Source organism: Nycticebus coucang, chromosome Y, assembly GCF_027406575.1.
Source record: "Nycticebus coucang isolate mNycCou1 chromosome Y, mNycCou1.pri, whole genome shotgun sequence".
Taxonomy (NCBI): domain Eukaryota; kingdom Metazoa; phylum Chordata; class Mammalia; order Primates; family Lorisidae; genus Nycticebus; species Nycticebus coucang.
Genome location: NC_069805.1, coordinates 35,131,094 through 35,156,017, shown reverse-complemented (window position 1 = coordinate 35,156,017; position 24,924 = coordinate 35,131,094). Strand labels below are relative to the sequence as shown.

The following is a 24,924-nucleotide window of genomic DNA, read 5'->3' as shown; positions in this document are numbered from 1 at the left end:
GCTGAGTGGCATCGAGAGCAGGCAGTGGAGGATGAAGTCCATATTTCAGTGTGATCTTGAGATGATCTTCAGGAGAAGAGGCTAAATTCTGACCTATTGTCAGTGCTCTAAGAAGTATTTCATCCTATTGACCTTTCTTCCCTAAATAATGACCATGAAGTTGCCACTCCCTGAACTTACATGAAGAAGTACATCCAAATGGCCAAAGGGGTGGAGTGTAATGAATGCTGTGCTGCATAGTCCACTAATCCATCTCAGAATTAGAATGGGTGGTATGGTCATCTGACAGCCTTCAGCCTTTGCCTTCTTAGAGAATATACTTCAGCTAAAGGAGACTCCTTCACCCAGGGTCACAACACTCAGAGGTCTGTGGGAACTGTTACACCCCACACTGTATTGGCACTTCTGCAAACACCAGGCTAGCAGAGACCCGAAGCACTAAGTTCCCATGTGGCTTTCTGGAACTAACATTATGCAAGGACCCTTCTACTTCCAACCTTTTTTTTTGTGTGTGTGGAACTATGTATTCTGTATAACCAATTTGCACTATATTATGATATTTCTTTGATTCACAGTATATATAATTTTTTGAAAAACGTGGGACTGGTATTTCCTCACTGTTCCAGTGCCTTCATTTATTATACACATTCTCTTTGAAATTAATCAGGTCTCCATATATTCAATTTAAACACTTTCTGTAAAGCCATTCAATGTATTTCATAATGTGTGTACAGTATGCTTTATCTTTCCTCTTTCCATCTCTGAAAAACTATATAGTTTGTTTATATTTCTATTCTATATTTCATTAGTATTCACTATTCAACTCACTCTAGCTAAATTATTATTTCCCATCTTTCTCATTAGAGGTGATAAATGAAGCCCTAATATCAACAAATGTTCCTCTGTCTCCAGCAAATGTCAAAGATTTTCCTGTGCACCTTTTGTTAGTCATTTCAAAGGAAGAAAAAGCTATCCAATTTGCTTCCCTCAAGAAGAACTTCTTTTAAAAATTTATTTCAGATTATTATGAGGGTATGAATGATTATGTTATATTTTTTAGATGTTATGTAAAGTTCAAGTTATAGTTGAGACTTTCACCCAGGCTACAGTATATCCTTCAGTTATCTCTCAGCACATCAGTCCTCCTCCCTCCTCTCTCCCCCGACCCTTCTCTCCCTTATCCCTCCATTTGAGTTTAATTGTGTTTTTCTCTCCTATAGGTATGCAGTTGTTTATGTATTGATTTCATATTAGTATTGAATACAATAGAAATAGATGCTCTAGTCCAGAGTCTATTGGGCAAGAGACCAGAAACTCCATTTTTTGTAGTTGTTCTTACTCCTCAGCAAGCATTAGAACCTGCAGGACTTGTTAAAGACCAATGCATGGATGCCCATCCAATGCAGTTTCTGATGCAGTAGATCTGGGTCAGGGCCAAGGCTTGCTTTCCTAACAAGTTCCTGCTGCTGCTCAGGCAGAGACCATATTTAGAGAATCATTTTTGTAGAATTCATGTGTATTTCAGGGCTTGTACTCTTTTTTATTGTTAAATCATAGCTGTGTACATTAGTGTAATCAAGGGGTAAAATGTGCTGGTTTCATATACAATCTGAAATATTCTCATCAAACTGTTCAACGTACCCTTCGTGGCATTTTATTAGTTATTGTATGCAGACATTTGTATTCTGCATTTAGTAAGTTTCACCTGTACCCATTCTAAGATGCACGGTAGGTGTAGCCCCACTCATTACCCTCCCTCCACCCTAACCTCCCCCCTCCCTTCCCCTCCCTTAGCCCTTCCCCATATTCTTGTGCTATAGTTGGGTTATAGCCTTCATGTAAAAGCTATAAATTAGCTTCATAGTAAGGCTGAGTACATTGGATACTTTTTCTTCCATTCCTGAGATACTTTGCTAAGAAGAATAAGTTCCATCTCCATCCAGGTAAACATGAAAGAGGTAAAGTCTCCATCTTTCTTTAAGGCTGCATAATATTCCATGGTATACGTGTACCACAATTTGCTAGTCCATTCATGGATTGATGGGCACTTGGGCTTCTTCCATGACTTAGCAATTATGAATTGGGCTACAATAAACATTCTGGTACAGATGTCTCTGTTATATTGTGATTTTTGGTCTTCTGGGTATAAACCTAGTAAAGGAATTATAGGATCAAATTTCAGGCCTATTTTTAGGTCTCCAAGTATTCTCCAAACATCCTTCCAGAAGGAACGTATTAGTGTGCATTCCCACCAGCATGTAGAAGTGTGCCCTTTTCTCCACATCCACGCCGTACACACCCTGCCTGTCTGGTGTCCTGTGGCCTGGTCAGTCTCTCTGTACACACCCTGCCTGTCTGGTGTCCTGTGGCTTGGTCAGTCCCTCTGTACACAACCTGCCTGTCTGGCTTCCTGTGGCCTGGTCAGTCCCTCTGTATACACCCTGCCTGTCTGGTGTCCTGTGGCCTGGTCAGTCCCTCTGTACACACACTGCCTGTCTGGTGTTTCATGGCCTGGTCAGTCCCTCTGTAGACACCCTGCCTGTCTGGTGTCCTGTGGCCTGGTCAGTCCCTCTGTAGACAAACTGCCTGTCTGGAATCTTGTGTCCTGGTCAGTCCCTCTGTAGACACTCCACCTGTCTGGTGTCCTGTGGCCTGATCAGTCCCTCTGTACACACTCTGCCTGTCTGGCATCTTGTGGCCTGGTCAGTCCCTCTGTAGACACTCCACCTGTCTGGTGTCCTGTGGCCTGATCAGTCCCTCTGTACACATCCTGCCTGTCTGGCATCTTGTGGCCTGGTCAGTCTCTCTGTAGACACCTCATCTGTTTGCTGTCATGTGGCACTGCTACTTTTTGTTGCTGTCGCTGTTCTTGGTTTTTAGCTTGCATTTACCTGATACCTTTCTTGCCTTTTCGTTTTAAGTGTTCTTGTAAATCATATTTTTGAGTTTTGCTTTTTTTAACCCTGTTGTCTGGTCTGTTTCTAATGTGAGCATTCAGCCTGTCTTGATTCAGTGACATGTGAAGCGCTTGATCTGCTCCTGTGCTTGTTGCTTCCTGGTTGCTGTGTGTCACTTGTGCTGCCGTCCATGCTGTCCCTGCTGCGTGTCCTGGTGCTGCCGTCCCTGCTGTTGTCCCTGCTGCATGTGACTTGTGCTGCTGTCCTGCCGTCCCTGCTGAGTGTCCCTGTGCTGCTGTCCCTGATGTGTGAAGTGCTTGATCTGCTCCTGTGCTTGTTGCTTCCTGGTTGCTGCGTGTCACTTGTGCTGCCGTCCATGCCATCCCTGCAGCTGTCCCTGCTGCGTGTCCTGGTGCTGCCGTCCCTGCTGCTGTCCCTTCTGCATGTGACTTGTGCTGCTGTCCTGCCGTCCCTGCTGAGTGCCCCTGTGCTGCTGTCCCTGACGTGTGAAGCGCTTGATCTGCTCCTGTGCTTGTTGCTTCCTGGTTGCTGCATGCCATCCCTGCTCCCATCCCTGTTGAGTGTCCCGGTGCTGCTGTTCCTGCATTTCAGCTTCACTTGTTCTGCTCTGATCAGCCTATTACTCATCATTTCTCTCTCACTCTCCTGTTCCACAAAGGGTTATCTTCCCTTCCCCATTCTCATAATTAGGAACATTTTCCTTCAGTATTTATTTGTTTCTTTACCATCTTTATCACCAAGATGCATTATTTCCATCACTAATTTGCTCTATTTCCCCTTCTTCTGCCCCTACCTCCAATCCAGTAAGATATGATCTTTGTAATACTCTATCCCCTCTCTTGGTTTGGACCAGTTTAGTGTTTTTAGTTCTAGACTCTTATTAGTACCTTAGAGTGGCCACACCCTCCCCCCAAGTGCAAGAGCCCTTAACAGCCATCAGGGTGCAATTTGCCTTCACGTTTTCTCTCCACTCCAACCATGCTCAGTGGGAGTCAGTTCCTCTGTAGACTGGCATCCTGTGGCCTGGTCAGTCCCTTCCTCACATCTGTCACTGGATGGACTACACCGGTGGTGGACTTTTAGCTTCTGGCTTATGCTCAAGCATCCCTCCTCGGTCCTTACTGTGGAGCGAGATCCTGGCACATCTCAGTGTCGTAAACATTACCCTGTCTCTGTTCCCTGTTGCGGACAAGGTGCTAGGGGCTGCCGGACTCTTCTCCCTCCTGGGGAGGTTGTTCTGTGCCTGCTGCAGAGCCCAGGGCCTCATCTGTGGGTACAGCCCCTCCTCAGAGCCCCCTTCTTCCATCTGTCCATTGCTTTCATCTCCTCTCCTTGGTCTTCTGCTCATCTGCTTGGTCTGGCCTTGTCCTTGTGAGTTCTCCCTCATGGTCTCCTATAGACTTGAGATGTTCTTGTGCTTCATCTTCCAGGCTTCTAGCTTGGGTTTTAAGAGTGACCTTCCTATTCTTTTATCTGCTGAATGGTTTTAGAAGGGAATTTATTTTTTTTCTCAAAAGCACCTTTCTCATTCTCTCTTTTAGTTAGTTTCACTTTGATCTGTTTGGTGCTATACCTAAATTCCTGGGACCTTGTCAACTTTCCCTCCTGGATTTCCAGTAGAGCTCCAGCCTTCACCTCTGGCTGGACTCAGAAGTTGTCAGATCAAGATGGGCTTGGGACTCAGAGGGAGGAAAGGAAGCCATACTTGGGTTTTCAGGTGCTCAGAGCTGCATGGTGACTTTGGCTGCCCTCCCTTGGTGCCAAGGACTGCTATGTCCCAGGCGCAGGCCACATGTCAAGTGGGTTGAGCCCTAATGAACTAGGCCCTTTGTTGTTTCACTCAATCTTCATAGTCCTGTGAGGTTAGGGTTTTCTGCGTGAAATCTCCAGGCTGTGTGCTGTGTGCAGGGTCACATACCCAGGTGAGGGGTTCCTTGGTGTCCTCTGCTGGTGAGTCAAAGCTGGGCTTGAAGGAAAGCACATTTTTCTGGTCTGTCGTCTCACTGGCCTCTGGAAGGGCTGCTGAGGGCAGGAATGGTCTTGGCGACTCTGTTTCTGTTCCCTGTCCAGGCCTGGCATGGAATGCCTGTGTAGGGGGCAGAATAGAAAGAACTCAAATGTTTGCATGCAGTCATGCCTTGTTCTCATGAAAGCTCAATTCATTGTCATTCATAGGTTAGTTTCAGTCTTGATTTTCCACTACCTTGAAAATATTTTTTTCTTGAAATAATGTTTTTTTTTTTCATTAAAAAATATGTGCTGATTAAACTAAACTTGGAAAATGCAAAAGACTGAAAAGCAGAAGTGCAGTCCCTTTGTGTTTTACCCACCTGAACATGGCTGTGGACACAGACGTCTCCCCACTTGCTGCAGAGGGTAATAGCAAAGAGCTGAGCCGGGGCCGCTGTCCATGGCAGACTCAGCCGCACAGGGGCTGCCTACTGGGAAATGCTGTCCTGGGTACCTGCACCCAGCCCAGAATGCACTGGTGGCCCAGGATATACTGGCAGGATGCTGGCCTGACTTTCCCCATTTCCTCAACAAATGGCCCACGCCACATGGCTCTGTGGCTCTGAGGACACTGGCTGGTCTGCCTGTGAGTTTGCTGGGTCTGTCCCAGAGTGTGAGTGTGAGTTGAGTGGTTATGCTGGCTCCCTGCAGGCAGGACAGAATAGTCCTGCTATCTGGTGCCCCTGCCCTGGCGCTCCATCGCACATGGTCACACCAAGGAACTTCTGTGGCTCAGGGACCCCATGGAAGGTGTGGTTTTGTGCAAATATGGTGACAAGGGAGGGTGTGTGCTATGTGGGTGCAGGCAGATGAGTGCGTGGGACATGGCTGGCCAGACACAGAAGGCAGCATTCTCACTAGGCCTTTGTTGTGGCAGGCACCAACTAGCTCTTACTGTACGGCTGGGGACTCCCTTGGAGGACTTGCTGCCCCCTCACTGCCAGGTGCAGTGGCCATGGGGGTCTGCATGCTCCTTTCCCCCCTTCCATGGGTGGCTATGCATGTGCTGAGGACATGTCATGTGGCTTCTGGCTGGCCTTCAGAGTGAGCTGAGTCAGGGCTGAGCATGAGTGTAACTCTGATGTTCCAAGTGACTGCAAGTGTCAGGGGCTATGAGTGCATGGCTCAGTCTGTGGCCCTGTGTGGCTTTGTCCCACATGGCCTGCTCTGTGCGTCTGCCCCCTCTGCACCCTGCTCTGCTCCTCTGAGGATGAGTGCGTATGCATGGCCATGGTGGGTCAGCTCTGACTAAGTGACTACTTCCAGTGAGGTCTGGATGTGGATGGTGTGAGGCTCTGTCTTGGCTTTACAGAAAGAGGGCTGTGGGGATGGTGTTCTGTGCATTTGCATCCCAAGCACTAAGAATCCACCCTTAGGGCTCTGCAAGGACACCCACAACTGGCTTGTGGTCTCCTTTGGACCCTCTTGCTGGGCCCGAGGCCACCTATGACAGTGTCTCCCTGTGTGTCTGACACAGCTGCTCAGCTTGTGGACGTGTCCCCCTGAAGGCCTCAGAGTCTGTCTTCTCCAGCCCGCTGATTCTCCATTGTGCTGAGCGCCTGGGTGTGCACATGCACACATGACATGCGCAGAGTGCTCACAGCGATACACTCACACACCCTGTGTCTTCACACAGGGTTTGCACCCCGAGAGGCCCTTGGCTGGGCACAGCTGTCTGTGTCACGGACACAGTGGCCAGCCCATGCTGCACACGTCGGGCAGTTCCTGCACAGGCTGCTGCAGGGACATGGCCAGCCCTAGAGGCACACACAGCATCCCAGGCACGATGGAGGCCCTGCCCCACTCACCATGCTTTGCCAGAAGCCTTGCCATCACATGGTAACAGAGGCATGTGGCCCCTGTCCTCTCAGAGCTCAGGGGCTTTTGCGGGAGCTGGGCACAGAGTGGGTCAGTAAGCAGACACAGTGACAGGGGCAGTTTAGTGAAGACCACTGCGAGTGGAGCCAAGGACCCACTTTTGAATGAAGCTCCTGGAGCAGGAGTTCAGTGAGGATGCTGGACCAGCTGTGACAAGAGGGAGCTAAGGGAGACATCCCTCTCCCAGGCAGCCATGAGGGGCTGGGCAGAGCAGAAGGGAGAGTGTGTGGAAATGCAAGGAGGCCACATGGTTGGATGTGAGGAGGGGAGAGCTGCAGGCATTGGATCAGAGTAGGGCTTAAGGCTTGGTGGGCAGGAGGCATGGGCCACATATGCACAGTGAACTTGGCTGTGCCCTAGGAAATTGGGTAAGAACAGGTGGCTCCTAGCTGTGAACCCTGAGCCACTGGGAGAGAGGGAGGGCCAGGTGCTGCAGAATTCCTCAGCCAAACTGATGAGGTGGGATTTGGGGAGATTTATGTCTTGGAGGTGCAGAAAGCTCGGGATACCTGCAGACAGTGTCAGGGTGCTGGGACCAGAGACAGTGGCAGTGGATCATCTAGGCCCAGTCCAACACTCCCATCTGGCACCCAGTAACCGTGGAGATCACTGAGGCCTTCGGCTCCCTCACTAGCAAGATGGGGGCCACAGAGATAATCAGCATAAGTATCTGTGACTGGCTGGGCTAGGGGCCAGTGTCCTCAAGGGTGTGTCTGTGAGAGTGTGCCATAGGAGTGTCAGGTGTGTGTCCTGAGGCCTGCTGGTCCCCCACACCCTCAGCAAGTCCCCTGTCCCCCAGGATCTCCCTTTGCCCGTGCCAGCCTCAAGTGCGGGAAGACAGAGAGCTCATCGTAATTCCGGAGGAAGGAGAAGCTGTTCCGGTTCTTCATCCAGCGTGTGGTGAAGGCTCAGAGCTTCTACTGGGCGGTGCTGTGTGTGGTGGCCCTGAACATGCTGTGTGTGGCCATGGTGCACTACAACCAGCCACAGCGTCTCACCACGGCGCTGTGTATGTATGTGGCTGGGCCCCTTCTGCTCATGGGCAACTTGGACGTCTCCTGTCCCTTTCTACCTGGGATCCCTCACAGGATCCCTGTGTTGCCCAGACTGTCCCACAGACATGGGCAGCCCCCAGGGGCTCTGCTGGAGGCTAGAATGTGTCTGGGACCTGAGGTGGCCTCCCCATCCCTGGGCTGCCCAGGTCCTGTGAACCTCTATTCCTCAGCATACTGTGAAATGGGACGAGAGGCCTGGGCCCCCAGGGGAGAAGGTATGTGGGGAGGCCAGGGCCAGGCCAGGCCAGAAAGACCTTTATCCTCCTTTGGAGGGCTTAGACCTACAGACTAGGGCCTCACTGCCATGGTCCTTCCTGCCACAAGGCTGTTGCCCCTGCCCTGGGCACCTGTTCTGGTTGCTACCTTTGGGGTTATTTCCATTTTCCTATGTGATTGGTTGGCCCTGGATGCATCCCTGCCCCCTGTGACTGGAGCCTTGCAATGGGTAACAGGGATTGAAGTCATGACCTGTCTTGGCCCTGGCCATAGCCCCAGGGATGAGAGAGGAAGATGACTGGGGGTGGGGACCTTGGTCCCAGTGCCAGCCCTCCACACGTGGGACTCTGTGGCCTGTGGAGTCGTCCAGCTCCGTTGTCTTCCTCACAATGAGGATTAAAGACAAAAAACTCACCTGAGGCCGTGGCTCACACCTGTAATCCTAGTGCTCTGGGAGGCTAAGGTGGGAGGATCATCTGAGCTCAAGGATTCGAGATCAGCCTGAGCAAAAGCGAGACCCCATCTCTACTAAAAAGAGAAAAACTAGCTGGTTGTTATGTCAGGCACCTGTAATCTCATCTACTGAGGAGGCTGAGGCTGTAGAATCACTTGGGCCCCAGAGTTTGAGGTTGCTGTGAGCTGTGATGATGCCATGGCACTCTACCCAGGGCGACAGAGTGAGACCACAAAACACAAAGAACCCACTGATGTCTTCTGTCCTGTGGTTAGTGCTTCAGTCTCTCCATTCTCCAGGGGTCAGCTGTGCTCACCCTGCTTGGCGTCTGCAGCTGAGCTGGGGATGGGGCACTACTGGGACTCCCACATGGGCCTTGCTCTCTCTTGAGGGCCCTGTGTGCCTGAAGCCACTTAGGCTGCCCCAGGAGAGCCTCTTCTGACTTCAGAGAAGAATGGTCCTGGCCCCCAGCCCTGTCTGAGTGTTCTGCTGTGTTGATGGGCTGGCCCAGACTCTCTCCAGGGGCCACTGACCCAGCCTCCACCTGCAGGGTTTTCACAAACTGGAGAGACAAGGCTTATAGGCCTAGGAAGACATGGGTAGGATCCTAGGCCACAGTTCCCCAGACTTCATACTGAAATCTCTTCCTGCTCTAATAGGAAAAGGGGGCAGAAGGATCCAGGGAGCTTCTGGAAGGCACCCCGGCTCCCATTCCCAGGAGGGTGATGTCCAGGGAGGGATGTATGCTGAATACCTTCTCTGGTTCCTAATTCAGGAGTCCTGGGGCCCATAGTTTGCTATCTTGGAACTTTGCTTAGCACTGGGTTCAGGGTTTTGCTTGAGTTCTCAGCTCAAGCAAAGGTGAATGTGGTGGGGCTTCCTCCCAACCCAGCTAGCCAGGCCCATCCTTCTGTGAGAGGACCCCAGCAGTGCCCAGGCTTGGGAGCAGGTGGCTGCACAGTCTGGCCACACATCCCACATGCACAGAACAGGCTGGAAGTGCCCAGTGCTGGAACCTGCACTTACTGCTCGGTCATCTCCATGGTTTCCAGCTTCACTTGTATTACAGGGGGACAGTGGCTGGAGGTGGGTGGGCATTTGCTGTGACTGAGTGTCTCTGTCCTTCACCACACATGAGACTAAAGGAGGCTGACTCAAAGGGCAGGGTGTATTGGCCTGAGGTGGGTTTCCTGCGGTTACTGTGCCTAATTTATAAGTTAAACTTTATCATATGTATGTATAAATAGGAAAAAACAGTATTTTGAGGGTTCAGTACTATCTAAGATTTTGGTCATGCCCTGGGGGTCTTGGAATGTAGTCCCCAAGGGTAAATGGGGATGACTGTATTTGCTGTGCTTAGCAGAGTGGATGAGGCAGTACTGTTGTCTTCAGAAGCTGAAGTCTTGAGTTAATTTTTATATGTAATGTGAGATAAGGATTGAAAGGGTTTTTTCCCCCCCCTCTAATGGATGTCCAATCATTCCATTACCATTTTTTTAAAGGATTATCATTTTCCCATTTTATTATTTTTGGCACTTTTGTCAAAAATCAATTGATAAGTATTATTTTATTTCAGGAAAAAATTCTGAGATTATCGTTACAATTGTTAGTTCCATTATGCTGTATTATTTTTGTATTTCAGACATTCCAGTTGTGCAAACTTTGGCTCTCTGTTGTCTGTCTTGTCTATAACTTTATTTCTGATCCTTTGGATAGCTCATTTCATAGTATCCTCTTGGCTCATCTCACACCTATCTTCCTTTTCTGTTGATAAACTTTCAGTCCTATCTGTTCTCCCTTGGACTCCTTGTTCTTTCTGAGATAATTTTGTCTTTCTCTTTAATTTTCTTTCTGAGATGATTTCGTCTTCTTTAATTTCTCTTTAGTGCTCATCCCACATCTTCTAGTTGTCCTTCCATTTTATTTTGAGCTTTTGAATCTGATTTGTAGTAATCTTTCCTATTAGCACTGCTTGTTCAATTATATTTAATTCATATTGAAAAGTTATATTAGTTTTCCTCTACTTTACAGGGGGATGTTATGTAAAATTTTGTTAGCTGAAAAGTTTTTATCCTTCCTTTCTACTTTCTTCTTATAGAAGCTTTTTCACATAATGATAAACTGTGTAAATTTTCCTGGACCAGCAATTACATGTGACTTTGTGGAGGGTAGGGTAGAGGTCTGGGTAACTTACTTGCTTTCTAGTTCAAGAATATCCTCCTTTGGGGAAGGGAGTAGAGTCTTACTCTGTTGTTATTTCCACACTTACATGCAGGCTAAAGCTTATGGTTTCTTGTTTCTCATATACTACAGGGATAGACTGTGGATAATTTTGTTCTTTCTCTATATTGAGAAATAGAGGGTATGGGGAGAAATTTGAGTGTAGGTAACTGCCATTATCTACAGGCACTAGTTTCTTACTATCTTTTTATTTTCTGCTGGATTTGTAGTATGGCCACTTATAATTGCCTTCTTACCTTTTCCCCCTCCCTCCTTCACTTGAAAAACTCTTTTCCCCTAATGATTTGTCAATTTAAACGGTTTACCAGCATCTCAATCTTTGTCTTTCTTGATCTTTTCTGTTGCATCTTTGTTTTCTGTTTCATTAATTCTTGTTCTAATTTATTATTTCCTTTATTCTACTTACTTTATCCATACTGTAATATTCTTTCTCCAGTTCTTTATTTGAATATTTAGCTCATGGAATTTGAGGTGTGTTTAAAGCTTTAATTTTCACTTTGAGAATTATTTTAATTGCATATTATAAACTTTGAAATATTGGTTTCTTGTTTTAAGTCTTTTTTCCAAGTGTGATTATGATTTCTTAATTGATTTATGTGTTATTTATAAGTATGGTTTTGAATTTCCAGTTGACAGGTTTTTCTATGTTGATTTTTTCTCCCTTATTTTTGCTGTTGATTTCATTATTCCCTCTCATCTTTCATCACTTCTATTTCAGATCATCCAGTTTTTTTTTTTCTTTCTTTCTTTTTCCCTTTTGCTTGAAGAACATCTTTCCTAACTTTGTTTAGATTGAGTGGTGGTAAGTTCTCTCATTTTGCCTGAGTGGTCTTTGCCACTGTTATTAATTCTACTTCACATGGAATTCTAGTTTGCTATTTTCTCTCAGGATATTGAGACCGTTCCACTGTCTTCTGCCTCTGTTGATTCCTTTGAGAAGCCAGTTGTCAGTCTGAATTGTTTCTCCTTTTTATGGCTGTGTCTTCTCTCTGTAGCTGCTTCAATAAACCATATTTATTGTGAAAGTTGAAATACATGGGGAGGCAGAGACAAGGGCAAGTGGCTTCTGCCTTCAGCAGCTGCCCACGCTTTGCCAATCTTGTTCACTTACACTTTCTCTTGCTTTCTTGTGTATCATTTTTAGGTATAAATATGCCAGTAAGCATCATTAATAATTAATAGCCACAGTAGCTCTTTCTTTTTTTTTTTTTCTGAGACAAGGTCTCTCTCTGTTGCTCAGGCTGGGGTGCAATGCTGCAGCCTCCAAATCCTGAGCTCAAGGGGTCCTTCTGCCTTGGCCTCCCAAAGTATGGGGATTTCAGCCCTGAGCCACTGCACCCGGCCATTTTGTTATTATACTTTACAATATTGGTAATGGTTCCTTGCTAACAACCAATCTATTCTAGGTTCAAACTTTACTGGCTATCTCAAAAATAACATTTTACAGATGGTTTGTTTGAATAAGAGTCCAAACAAGGTTTACTCCTTTGACTTGCTTCATTTTGAAAACGTCTCTTTTATGTTATGATGATTTTCTCTTTTCTTTATGCCATTTGTTTGTTGAAAAAACATACCATTTGTCCTGTATAATTTCTCACATTGTTAATTTGGTTGACTGCATCGTGGTGTCATTTAGTAAATTCCTCTGTCCTCACTATATTCTGCTACTGGTAATTAGACCTAGGACAGAGCTGCTGAGCTGTGGCACCACTGAAATTCTGTTGTTGGCAGCTGTCCTGAGCGTCTCAGGGTGTGTACAGCAGCCTGGTCTGCACTCACCAGATGCCCCAGATGGTACCAAAGTCACCCATTTGTGAAGCGCAGATCTAGAGACTTGGTTAGAAAGAATTGAGGCCATTTCTTTTGTAAGCATCATAGGTGGTATTGTCACTTGCTGTTGTGTTTGAAATGTGCAGCGTAGTATAAAAACAACCTAGAATATTACTAACCACCTATTATGTATTATATACATTTCTAAAATAGTAACTATGTGCTTCTCAATTTCTTTTGTAAGAGCTTATTTCTTGCTTTCTTTAAAAAACTTTCTACTGGGGCGACACCTGTGGCTCAAAGGAGTAGGGTGCCAGCCCCATATGCCAGAGGTGGCAGGTTCAAACCCAGCCCTGGCCAAAAACTGCAAAAAAAAAAAAAAAAATAGGGCGGTGCCTGTGGCTCAAAGGAGTAGGGCATCGGCCCCATATGCTGGAGGTGGCAGGTTCAAACCCAGCCCTGGCCAAAAACTGCAAAAAAAAAAAAATAATAATAATAATAGTAATAATAATAAATAAAATAAAAAATAAATAAAAATAAAAAACTTTCTACTGAAATATATATAAGCAGTTATCTTCTTTTTCTTTTTTTTTTTTGTGACAGAGTTTCACTATGTCGCCTTTGGTAGAGTGCTATGGAGTCACAGATCAGAGCAACCTCAATTCCTGAGCTCAAGCAATCCTGCTCCTTCAGCTTCCCAAGTAGCTGGAACTACAGAGGAACTATACCACAACATCTGCCTAGTTTTTCCATTTTTAGTAGAGATGGGGTCTCACTCTTGCTCAGACTTGTCTCCAACTCCCGAGCTCAAGGAATCCTCCTGCCTCGGCCTCCCAGAGTGCTGGGGTTACAGGTGTGAGCCACCGTGCCTGGCCAGTCCCCTTTAATTCTAGTGATTTTTGTCTCAATGTGAATATGGCTCCCTGAGCTTTTTTATTTTAGGTAAGCATTTGCCAAGTATATATTTTTCCATCTTTTGACTTTCAGCCTTTATGTGGCCTTCTATTTTGGGCTTATTGTTTGGAAACTACATATTTTATAACTGTTATTTTATAAAATCTTGCTGAATCTTTGTCATTTAATTGCCCAATTTAGTCTGCTCATAATTATTATGACTAGTAATTTACTTGGACTTTCTTCATCCATCTTAGATTATGACATTTATTCCATTTTTCATATGCTTTTTCCTTCCTTTTTAATACTAACTGATTTTGATTGTTTATTTGCTTACATGTCCCACTTTGCCTTCTCCTGGTTTAAAAACTATAGATTCTATTTCTGTTCTTTTAGTGATTAAATTTGTAATTTTACCTGTATTCACAGTAAAAATCTATAATCGTTAACTTCCCTTTTAATAATACTAAGACCTTAGAATAGTAACTTAGTCCCATTTTTCCCAACTTCTTTGTTACTGTTGTATAGCATTCCAGCTCTTTTTAAAAAATTCTGCACAGTAGAGGGCAGCGCCTGTGGCTCAGTGAGTGGGGCGCCGGCCCCATATGCCGAGGATGGCGGGTTCAAACCCAGCCCCGGCCAAACTGCAACAACAAAAAAAATAGCCGGCGTTGTGGCGGGCGCCTGTAGTCCCAGCTGCTCGGAAGGCTGAGGCAAGAGAATCGCTTACGCCCAAGAGTTAGAGGTTGCTGTGAGCCGTGTGACGCCACGGCATTCTACCCAAGGGCGGTACAGTGAGACTCTGTCTCTACAAAAAAAAAAAAAAATTCTGCACAGTAGATATTATTATTGCTTTGTACATGATAGAGACCATGTTTATTTAGATTTGCCAGTTTTAGATTTCTCACTGCTCTTTGGCTTACCTTTTAGTCTTACAGCTCAAACTTCCATTTACTATGATTCTCTTTCTTCCTAAAGTTCAGACAGTCCTGTGTGACCTGACACGTGCACTCCCAAAAATGCCTTGCACTAGAAATCGTAGAGGTGTAGGAAGAGTAGAGTTGGGCCCAATGACTCAAGAGTTGTTTAACTCTTTAACCAGAAACTAAAAAACTGGAATGGTCCTGATAAAAAATAATAGCAAAGTTTAATTTCTTTTGTGTGTGTGTGTGTGTGTGTGTGTGTGTGTGTAGAGACAGTCTCACTGTACCGCCCTCGGGTAGAGTGCCGTGGCGTCACACGGCTCACAGCAACCTCTTAACTCTTGGGCTTACGCGATTCTCTTGCCTCAGCCTCCCGAGCAGCTGGGACTACAGGCGCCCGCCACAACGCCCGGCTATTTTTTGGTTGCAGTTTGGCCGGGGCTGGGTTTGAACCCGCCACCCTCGGCATATGGGGCTGGCGCCCTACTCACTGAGCCAGAGGCGCCGCCCGCAAAGTTTAATTTCTATTAGCATTTATGGTCAGTGTCAAAATTTCTGCAGCCTTAAACGCTGAGACTCAACCCTGTTTTCCTGTGAGATGAGGATCCTGGTGGGCATTTGCTTTCAAGGAACAGCCTGGCTCAGTGCCATAGCTCAGTGGTTAGGGTGCCAGCCACATACACCAAGGCTGGTGGGTTCCAGCCTGGCCCAGGGTCTGCTAAACAATGACAACTGCAACCAAAAAGTAGCCAGGTGTTGTAGTGGGTACCTGTAGTCCCAGCTACTTGGGAGGCTGAGGCAAGAGAGTCACTTGGGCCCAAGAGTTTGAGGTTGCTGTGAGCTGTGACATCACAGTACTCTACAGAGAGTGACAAAATAAGACTCTGTCAATAAAAAAAAAACAAATTTCAGCCTTGGCCTGAACTCACATAGCTGTGATGTGAAGGGAATTCTTGAGTCCCAATTGGGTCTTTTCTCCTGTTGTGCATTGCTGTTACTGTGAAAGAAGTGTGGCTTTAAATAATAAGTATTCCTTACTTTAAAGGTGATATGTAGATATCCAAGCCCTTTGCACTGCTTCTAGAACTCATGATGGTAATGCTGAATGTTTGCTGTCTAGTCTTCCATTGCCATGTGTCTGGGTACCCAGTGCCCATCTGCAGCTGTCTCTGTCTTACTGGTGCAGGAGCTGGGTCCACCATCATCCTCCCAGAGCCTCCCCTTATAAGCATAAATAATATAAATGGGTACAGGATTCTGGCCACAGCTGTAGGCAGACTCAGCCTAAAATAAATCCCTGATTGAATTAAAGTGATAAATCCTTCATCCTATCTGCCTAATAGACAAAAGGGTACTTCCACTGGTGGAAGACATTATCTGGAGCATTTGTTTCATTTATATACCACGTGCAGCATGCAATAAAAAATTACGAGACATGCAAACAAGCAGGACAAAAGAAGTGTAATAAAACAAAAAGTATGATCTAAAAGCCCTTCTGAGGTCACAGCTAACATTTTGGTGTTATTTCTCTCCTTGCATGGGTGTTATTTTCTACAGGTGGGGCTCATGTAGGGTATACAAGTATGTGGCCTGCCTTTTTTTTTCTTTTAACTTACCATGTCATAAATTTCCTCTTACATCTCTGAAGTCATTTTAAATTTAATTAATCAATTTATTTATAGAAATGGGGTTCTCATTATGTTTCCCAGGCTAGACTTAAACTTGAGGTCTCAAGTGAACTTCCTCCCACATTGCTGGGACAACAGGTGTGATTTTTTTTTTTTTTTGTAGAGACAGAGTCTCACTGTACCACCCTCAGGTAGAATGTCATGACGTCACAAGGCTCACAGCAACCTGTAACTCTTGGGCTTACGTGATTCTCTTTGCCTCAGCCTCCCAAGCAGCTGGGACTACAGGCGCCCGCCACAACGCCTGGCTATTTTTTTGTTGTTGTTGCAGTTTGGCTGGGGCTGGGTTTGAACCTGCCACCCTTGGCATATGGGGCCGGCACCCTACTTAGCCACAGGTGCTGCCCAGGTGTAAGCTTTTTTAATATTAATAGTATGGTGCTTCATATAAACATTTCATATTTTACTTAGTCAAACTATGGTTATATGTTTCATAACTTTTGTTACTGTAAAAGAACTTATAACAAAGTAAATACAGATTGCTGTGTGTATGCTTGATTGCCTTAGCAGATAATGTCTTAGATATTAATAGAGTATTTTAAGCTTTAATTAAGTATTGTCAGATTTCTTTCTCAGAGGTCTATGTATTTAATAATTTATGTTTTCAGCAGAGAAATTTGATGATACCCATTTCATAAGTGGTCAATATAAAACTGCCTATGCCTGTGGGTAGGGGAGCTGGCTGCCCAGTGCCATGTCAGCAGTTCTCACATGCCACACAAGGCTCTTTTTTCTGGCCCAGCTATTCTCTGCAGGACTTCAGAGTGGTCAGTGGCCAAGGAGGGCTTGGAGCTTGTTCTCTACAGCAGGCTGTAGGGATAAGCACCTTCATTTTTGTTCTTAATATCCTCTTTGCTTTTATGTTTCTTTAAAGAAGTAAAAAGGAGATACAGCAGGTGGGGGGGCTCCAAGTCACTGAACTATCTTCTTTGGTGTCCCTGAGGTCTCAGGAACTCTGTCACCCACAAGAGTTGAACTATATGTTAGGATAATTAAAGATGCAGAGTTGTGAGCAAAATGCATGAATAGCAGGCTTTATCTGACATATCAGGTTATGGCCATCTCAGTCCTGGGCAGTTTGGTTTGTGGGAACAAAACTGGGCAGGGCTGGAGTACTCATTCAGCAAGCAGAGGGTGGGCCTGGGGAAGGTCGGGTGCTGAGTGGGGGCCAAGTGAGGACCCATAAGGACCCAAGGAAGAGCGAGCTGTGAGCAGAGACTGGTCAGCAAATCCTTCCTGGGTCAGTGGGTCCTTCTGACCTCCCTATCATTGTGAGTCCTTATCTAGAATCCTGAGGGAGAAAATGCCAGGTCAGTTCAGACTGGACAATGGTGGTCAGGGAGCTCCTGTGGGCTTCTGAATCAGGGCCAGCCCTGCCTGTCCAATTTCACTGCTCCAAGGGTCCTGTAGAGGCCGCGGGGAGGCCTGGCTGGCTTTGCTCCTTTTGGAGCATGCACAGCCTAGTAGGCAGCATGGGCTTGAATCTGTTCCCACCCCAGCCCTGCCAAATCAAGATGCAAGGAGGGGCCGGCTTATCAGAGTCTCTGCACACACAGCTCAGGGACTTGGTTGTGGCTGTGGCCTGCCATCATCCCCTCAGCCATGTCTGCGAAGCCTGCCTGGCCAGGCCTTCCTGGTGGAGAGATCATGTGATGTGGGCTGTGTGCACACCACACCCTTACCTGGTGGCTCTGTACTCTCACAGGTGGTAACGTGGACCCGGAGAGCCAAGTGGAGGGGAAGAAGGAGGTGGAAGCCGATGACGTGATGAGGAGCGGCCCCCGACCCATTGTGCCATATAGCTCCATGTTCTGCTTTAGCCCCACCAATCTGTGAGTCCCTCGTTGCCCCGGCATGTGGCTGTCTCTCTTTTCCATTCATCATGACCTGCAGAGACACAGGAACCAGCATGGCCTGTAGGTGCCCTGAGGGTGCAATTGCACCCTATGCTACGTGAGCTTGTTTGGTCACTGCCATAGTCCCTCGAGACACATGCCCATGACTTTTCATGTAGACGAGGACACAGACGGTTCTGTGCTACGTGCCCTGATATAGCAGTCTTGGTGATGCAGGGTTTGAACCCAGCAGCTGTAGAGCTGCTGCTCAGCCCTGCATGCTCAGCCCTACATGCTCACTCTCCTCTGCACACAGGGGCCCATCTCCCTGTGTGCACGCAATTTTTATGCACCCCCTTCCATTGCACCTGTCACCCGCATGTGTATGCATGCATGCAGTATCTGTTTACTTGTTCACCTGTGTGCCTTCCCATGTCTGTCCGGCATGCATTTGCCATCCACTCATCAGTCTGGTGCTCTCATCGGTCCAACTAAAGTCCACATGGTAGACAGCACTGTAGGCAATGGAGGTGCTCAGGACCAAGGCACTGTCCTTGCTGAGCCTATGTGCCTGTGGGAGTGACAGACACCAGGCACAACAAATAAGTAAAAGACGTAATAAGACGTCCAACAGTGCATAGTGCAGGAGGAAGCACAAAATGGGGTGGAGATGCTGTCCAGGTACTAAGTTAGATGGAAGGTTGGGAGTGGAAGGGAGGGTGTACAGGGGGAGCAGGGGATGTAGACAGGCAGTCCAAGGGCAGCAAAGGCAGGTTGGTCTATACCCCGTTTGTTGCTGCTCTGCCCGGCCACTCCTGTCCCAGCAGCCAGTGGTGTCTGCACATGGCTCTCCAGCACCCAATCTCCCTGCCTCCTCCCTCTCTGTTACAGCTCAGCACGTGCAGAGGCATGGTCCCTGCCACAAGGGGCAGGGAACATCCAGTAAGTTCAGCATGAAAATATCTCAATGGAGAGATACTGGCATTGGGGATCAGGTGGATTGTTAGTAAAGCTCTCCTAGCAGAAGAGGCACCTGTGCCAAAACCCGAAGGGCAGAAGCTCTGGGGCAGAGGAAGGATGTAGGAGGTAGTGGGCTAGGACAGAGGGTGGACATAGGAGGCAGCAGGCTGCAGGCAGTATGGGCAGCGCCAAGATGAGAAGGGCTTGACTGCTGGCATCCTTTGGGGATGGACAGCACTGAGAGGTGGACATGCTCGACCTGCACCTCAGCAAGATCCTTCAATGGGGAGAATGCACAGAGATGCCGGGTGGTTGAAGTGTTAGGAAGAAATGGTGGTGGTTTGACTGGAGTAGTCAGAATGGAGAGGTTTGGAAGTCAGTTCTTGGAAGAAATTTTGGAGGCATAATCTGCAGAATTTGATGATACTTGTACTATGTGGGAGAGGAGGGGTTGTTAAGGACAGCACCAATCTCTGCTGGATGCTGGGCAGAAGGTAGTGTGCTCACCAAGACTAGCAGTGCTGCTGAGGGTCTGGATGAGAAAACCTAAGGCAAGTGGAGACATCTTGTAGCCAAGTAGCCCGGAGTCTAAGTGGTAGAAATCCAGACACAGGCTGCTGAATTAGAAGGAAAAGTGTCTCTTTTAAGGAGGGAGAAATGCCATGGAGTGAAGAACTAGCAGGCTGTTGGTAGACCTGGGGGGCAGATCCATGGGTGTGAGGGTAGGAGCCAGGTGAGGATAAAAAGATGTGCATGGGCTCCCTCCAGAGAAGAGAGAGAAGGGGGTCTTTGGATGGAAGGTCTTGGGATGTCAATGTTAGAGGAGAGACTGGAAGGGTTAGAGGGGCAGAGTGTGTGCCTGGGATGCAGGAGGTAGAGGTGGTGCTCCTAGAGCATGTTCCTTGTGTTGGCACGAGAGACAGTCCACTCCACCTAGCCCATCTATTGCTGCCCCTTCTGTCCGCTACTCAGAGATTGGCTTTCCAACCCCCTGAGCACTTGTCCGCACCAGTCTCCTATTTCTGTCCACACTGTTTGCTGCTGTTTGCCTGCCAGAATGGGACTTCCTGAGGTGGAGGACTTGCCTGCCCTGTTGCTTACTATGTCCCCCAGAGTTCAGCACAGGCTGGCAGAGCAGATGCTCAGTAATGTTGCATGAGTGAGTGCAGGTGAGCAAGTGGGCTTGTGTTCCTGGCGACCCTGGGAAGGTTCCTAGGCCAGGAGAGGCCTGCCGTCTGCCAGAATGCTAGTGCTGACATCCATCCTCTCTAGACAGCAGCCAGGTGGACACAAGTGGTTATGCTGTACGGAAGTGTGGTCTGTGAGCTGTAGCCTGTGAGCTGTGGGCTGTGCAGCCTTCCCACTCCTTGTCCTGGGCTGCCCTCATGAGTACCTCAGCCACCATTGTCACCGGGCTGCTGTGCCAGGAGAAGTGGAGAAGGCTCTGGTGCCTGTAGCTGAGCCAAGTGTGCCCAGCTTGCTCACAGCCTCCATGCTTTATCCCCACAGGCTGCGGTGCCTCTGCCACTACATAGTGACCATGCGCTACTTCGAGATGGTCATCCTCGTGGTCATTGGTGCGGACAGACTCTCCCAGAAACAATGTGAGTGGCAGAGGGGCTGGCTTCTCCCCTAAAATCCTCCCTCTCTGCTATGTCTCCTCCTCAGGGGCGCAGGGCCCAACGTCTGAAGGCAGGAGTAGCAGGGGTTGGGGCTACAGCCAGGGGACTAGCCCAAAGGGATGGATGCATGTCTGAGCCCTGCCTCCTAATGCCCAAGCCCACAGCTCCCAGATTGGCTGTCTGCCCAGTGACTCAGAGGAGCTCGGAGCCCCTGCAGCAGCCCTGGCTCAGGCCCCAGCTTGGTGTTTGGAATAACCTTCCTTTTGGTTTCAGGCTCTGAAGTACATGGACTACATCTTCACAGGTGTCTTCACCTTTGAGATGGTGATAAAGGTGAGCTGTGTGGCCATCCCAGCTACCTGGTGTTTTGCTCATCTTCCCATATGAGATGGGGCTAAGGCTGGGGGTTAAGCCACATTCCTAGTAGCCTCTGGTGAGGGTGCACAGTGGGCGGGTAAGCAGTGAGTATATGCATATGTGTGTGAGGACATGAGAGCAGCTGCTGCATGCATATGGGGTGTGTTTTGAGAACAAGAGGCTTCGTCATTCATTGAGGACCCCTTGTGCAGGATCGCCTCCCCAGCAGTGCCTGGGTCCCTGCTGCACTCCACTCCTGGAACAGGACACTTTGGGTTCAGCTCCTTCCCTAGGGCTGCTGTGTGACAGGAGGCCAAGAAGCCTGGAGAGAGCTGGGGGGCCGTGGGAAGTAGGCAGTGAAGACACAAATTTAAAAGGGGTCTGGCATTTGCCTGGTAACAGGCTCAGGGTCTGCCGCCTCGCTGCAGCCTTCATTTCTGTCTCTACGTGTGGATATGAGTGTTCCCTTATCAGTGTCTGACAGGCATGTGCTCAGCGTGGTTGGATGTGCACACGTGTGTGTACACCTGTGACTTCAGCATGTGTGCCCAGTGCATACTCTCAGGGTGGCACTCGGCACATCATCATGTTTTATAAATGAGGAAACTGAGGCTACAGAGGTCCTGGCACCTGTTCCAAGTCCCCACACAGGGAGTGGCAGAGCCAGGCCACAAATGAAAGTCCTATAACCTGGACCAGCTGCTCTTCCTGCTGCATTGAGCCGGCCCTCTGAAGGTGTGGCAGAGCATGGCCCTGCAGAGCACATGGTGGCAGACCCTCCCAGTCTCATTCAGGCTTCAGGGTGGCAGGGAGCCCAGGCAGGGTGCCAGGCTGTCATGAACTGTGACACTGGGGTCAGTGACCTTGAGTCCCTTAGAGGGTATGACCTGGACTGTGACCTCTGCCCTGGGAGGGCATGTGAGCATGTTCCGAGGCTGCAATGAGGTCACAGACGTGCGAACCTTTGCTGAGAGGGAGTGACCCTGTGACACCAGGACTGGCTCTACCTCTTTTCTGGAACATTATATTCGCTAATGTGTGTTTCTCACCTGAAGATGATTGACTTGGGACTGCTCCTTCACCCTGGAGCCTACTTCCGGGACCTGTGGAACATTCTGGACTTCATTGTGGTCAGTGGGGCCCTGGTGGTGTTTGCCTTCTCGTAAGTAACCATATTGGCTCTGGTCTGGCTGCGTGCAGCCCCCAGAACCGTGGTACAATCATGTTAGGGTGGCCAAGGAGAAGACCTTGAGTGTAGGGGCATGGGGTGATGTCTGTGGGCCATATGGAACTGGTCCAGCTTCCTGGAGCTGGGCTCTATGGGGCCAGGGGACCTGAGGGGACCCGAGGCCTGTCTGTCCCTGACGTTCCACAGGTACCCGGTGGTTCTAGGACTGGGTGCAGCCCCACAGGGCCCATACGAGCAGCTTTACCTGAGGTGAGCATCTGGGCCAGTGCTGTTCCCAGCCAGAGTTGGAGGTCATCTTACCCTCTTGGGGTATTGGGCTGTTCCTTCTGCGTCCTTTGTGGGAATACTCCCCCTGCTGGAGTGGGGCCTAGAGAGAACTCTGTCAGGCCTTGCATGGAGAGTGTCAGGGCCTGGGGGGACCTGGTGGGTGCAGAGGGCAGCTGTGAAGTGAGAGCCAGAGACAAGGAAGGCCCCTGACAGTCGATAGGCAACACTGGGGGCTTTGCCTTCTCTGAGCCTACTGGGAAGGCTGCACCTGCACAAAGGCCCCTCCTATCCTGCCAGTGTCACTGACTCTGCTCTTTTTGCCTCCTTGTTGCTGGACTCGGTAGGAGCACCATGGGGTAATGCTTCTCTCTCTCTCCCCCATGCGTCCGGCATCACAGCTCCAATGGCCTCTCTCCAGACCATTTCATCACCAGCCTCGCCTCCTGCTCACCCACATTCCCCATCTGGGCTGCATGCTGCTAGGAGCCATGTACCCAAGCCCAGTGTTTCTGTCATGCCTTGGGTTGGGGCCTAGGGCTGGACATGGTCAGCCCTTGCTGCAGTATTTCCTAAAGATCAAGGTGTCCTGGTCACGTGCTAGAGGCTGAGAATATCAGCTGGAAGGCAGTGAGGTGGCAACTTCCAGCTGTGGCCATAGGCCCCAGGATGTTGGACCTCTTAAGCTGCTTCCTCTGAGGCTCCTTTCTTGAAGTGCAGCTTCCTCCCCACTCCTTCCTGACCACATCAGTGCCTAGCCATACCCAGCTTCCCCTCTGGGTGTCTTAATGAACCCTCCTTCCATGGTGAAGGGAACGAGAACTTTGCCAGGGTGTTGGGAGGGTCCTTCAATGAGGACAGTGAAGCCAGGGATGCTGGACAGTCCCAGCAGGAGGAGAGAGGTTAGACCCAGCCAGGTGGCTTCAGAGGAAGAGAATGGGAGGCAGCCCTGAGCTCGCTATTCTGCATGGATGTCAGAGGGCTGCTCCTCCCAGACAGGCAGTGTGGCCTTCCTCCTGCTCTGCCCCACCCCAGGCCAGCGTCTGTCCTCCCTTCTCTGTCTGGCAGAGGAGGGTGGTTTGAGAGTAGGTTCAGGGGCTTCTGCAGTGATGGAAATAGCCAACTTAGAGGGGCTGGGCTTTGCCCACCTGAAAACTCAGCATTGCAGGGGAGTTTAATTGGACTCTGGGGTGTAGGCTGCTGCTGGGGCAGCAGAGGACTGGGTATCCAGACTCTCCAGCCCCATGAAGGCCTGAGACACTCTGCCCACCCCACCCAGTGGGCCCAGGAAGACCCCTAAGGATAGGACCACACACACCCATGCAGGCCATTGCCCACTGAGTAAAGAAGCCAGAGCCCCAGGTATGAATGAAGCCCACTCCATCCTGTCCACTCCTGCCCGCATGGACTAAGGGCTTTATGCTTCTGATAATAGGCTCTCCATGAAGCCTGGCCTGGCCTCGCCTCAGGTGGAGTTGGTAGGAGGTCAGTAGGTCGGCCCCCAGTGCCTGCTAGGCCCAGTTCCTGGGGCCCTGGCAAGCAGAGGCAGCACCTAGGTCTGCTCTGGCTTTTCCTGCGAGAGTCCCTGATGTGGGCACATGAACCCTGGACTTCGGAGCTTGTTTCTAGTGCCTGAGTTTTCTTTTCCCTGACTTTCTCCCTGCTCCCCTCTGTGTGAGTTTCCCTGTCCACTGCTCTGTCTGTGGCTCCCTCCCTCCTTCCTCACTCATGGTTTATGTATGTAACGTCTCCTTCTTACTTTCCTTCCCCACTTCCCTCTTCTTTTCTGTCAGCTTTTTGTCATCTGCAATAGTGTTAGGGTGGCCAAGGAGAACTGTAGGAAGAGGCCAGACACGGCCCCCTTACCTCCCTCTGCCAGGACTGAGAAAGCAGGGGGAAAGCCCTTCCAGAATGTTGCGGTACTAATGGGCTACAGTACTGATACAGGCCCCCTGTCCTCTGCTCCTGGAAGCTGGCTCGGGGTGGCTGTCAGAGTGTGGTTGAGGGAACTCTGGGCTCTCCCTGTGCCCCAGGTGCTGCTGTCCTGGTGCTGGTCCCAGCCTGGCCCCTGTCCTCAGATGAGGCCCCAGACAGGCAACCATGGGAAGAGCCAAGTGGCCTGTGGTACCTGCAGGGCAAGGCCTCCCTGCTTCTGGATACAGAGTGGTGTGAGCCAGACCCTGGGGGGCTGCATGGGTGCCACTCACAACTCCACCTGTCTGCATCTGTGGTTTCTCCCTTCTAGAGGATCCAAAGGGAAAGACATCAACACCATCAAGTCCCTAAGAGTTCTGCGTGTCTTACGGCCCCTCAAGACCATCAAACGGTTCCCCAAGCTCAAGGTTAGAGCCGGGACCTGGGGCTTGAAGGGTGTGCTGTGCGTGTATGCACACGTGTGTGCATATATGAGCATGCATTTACGTATGTCTACTCAAATCATACACCTGCATGAAGGAGATGGGCTCACTTAGCTGCAAAACCTTACCCAAGTAGACCTTGTTCCCAACATTCTCCTTCGTTAGCCCAGCAGGACCAAGGGTTTTCTTCAGTAGCCAACAGTGCAGTGAAGGGGATGTCTAGAGAGGTGGAGGATCATGGAGGGGAGATGATGCTGGGACACAGGCTCCAGGAAGTTTAGGACTCAGGAGAT

At 49.0% G+C, this 24,924-nt stretch overlaps 1 long non-coding RNA gene across 1 annotated transcript; it reads left to right on the top strand.

Annotated features, from left to right (window-relative positions):
• Positions 1-20,737: 20,737 nt before the first annotated feature.
• On the top strand, positions 20,738-24,569 carry LOC128579197 (uncharacterized). Its single transcript, XR_008378068.1, has 3 exons — positions 20,738-20,797; positions 21,877-21,951; positions 24,520-24,569. It is a non-coding gene; the product is annotated as an uncharacterized LOC128579197 (long non-coding RNA).
• Positions 24,570-24,924: the final 355 nt, after the last annotated feature.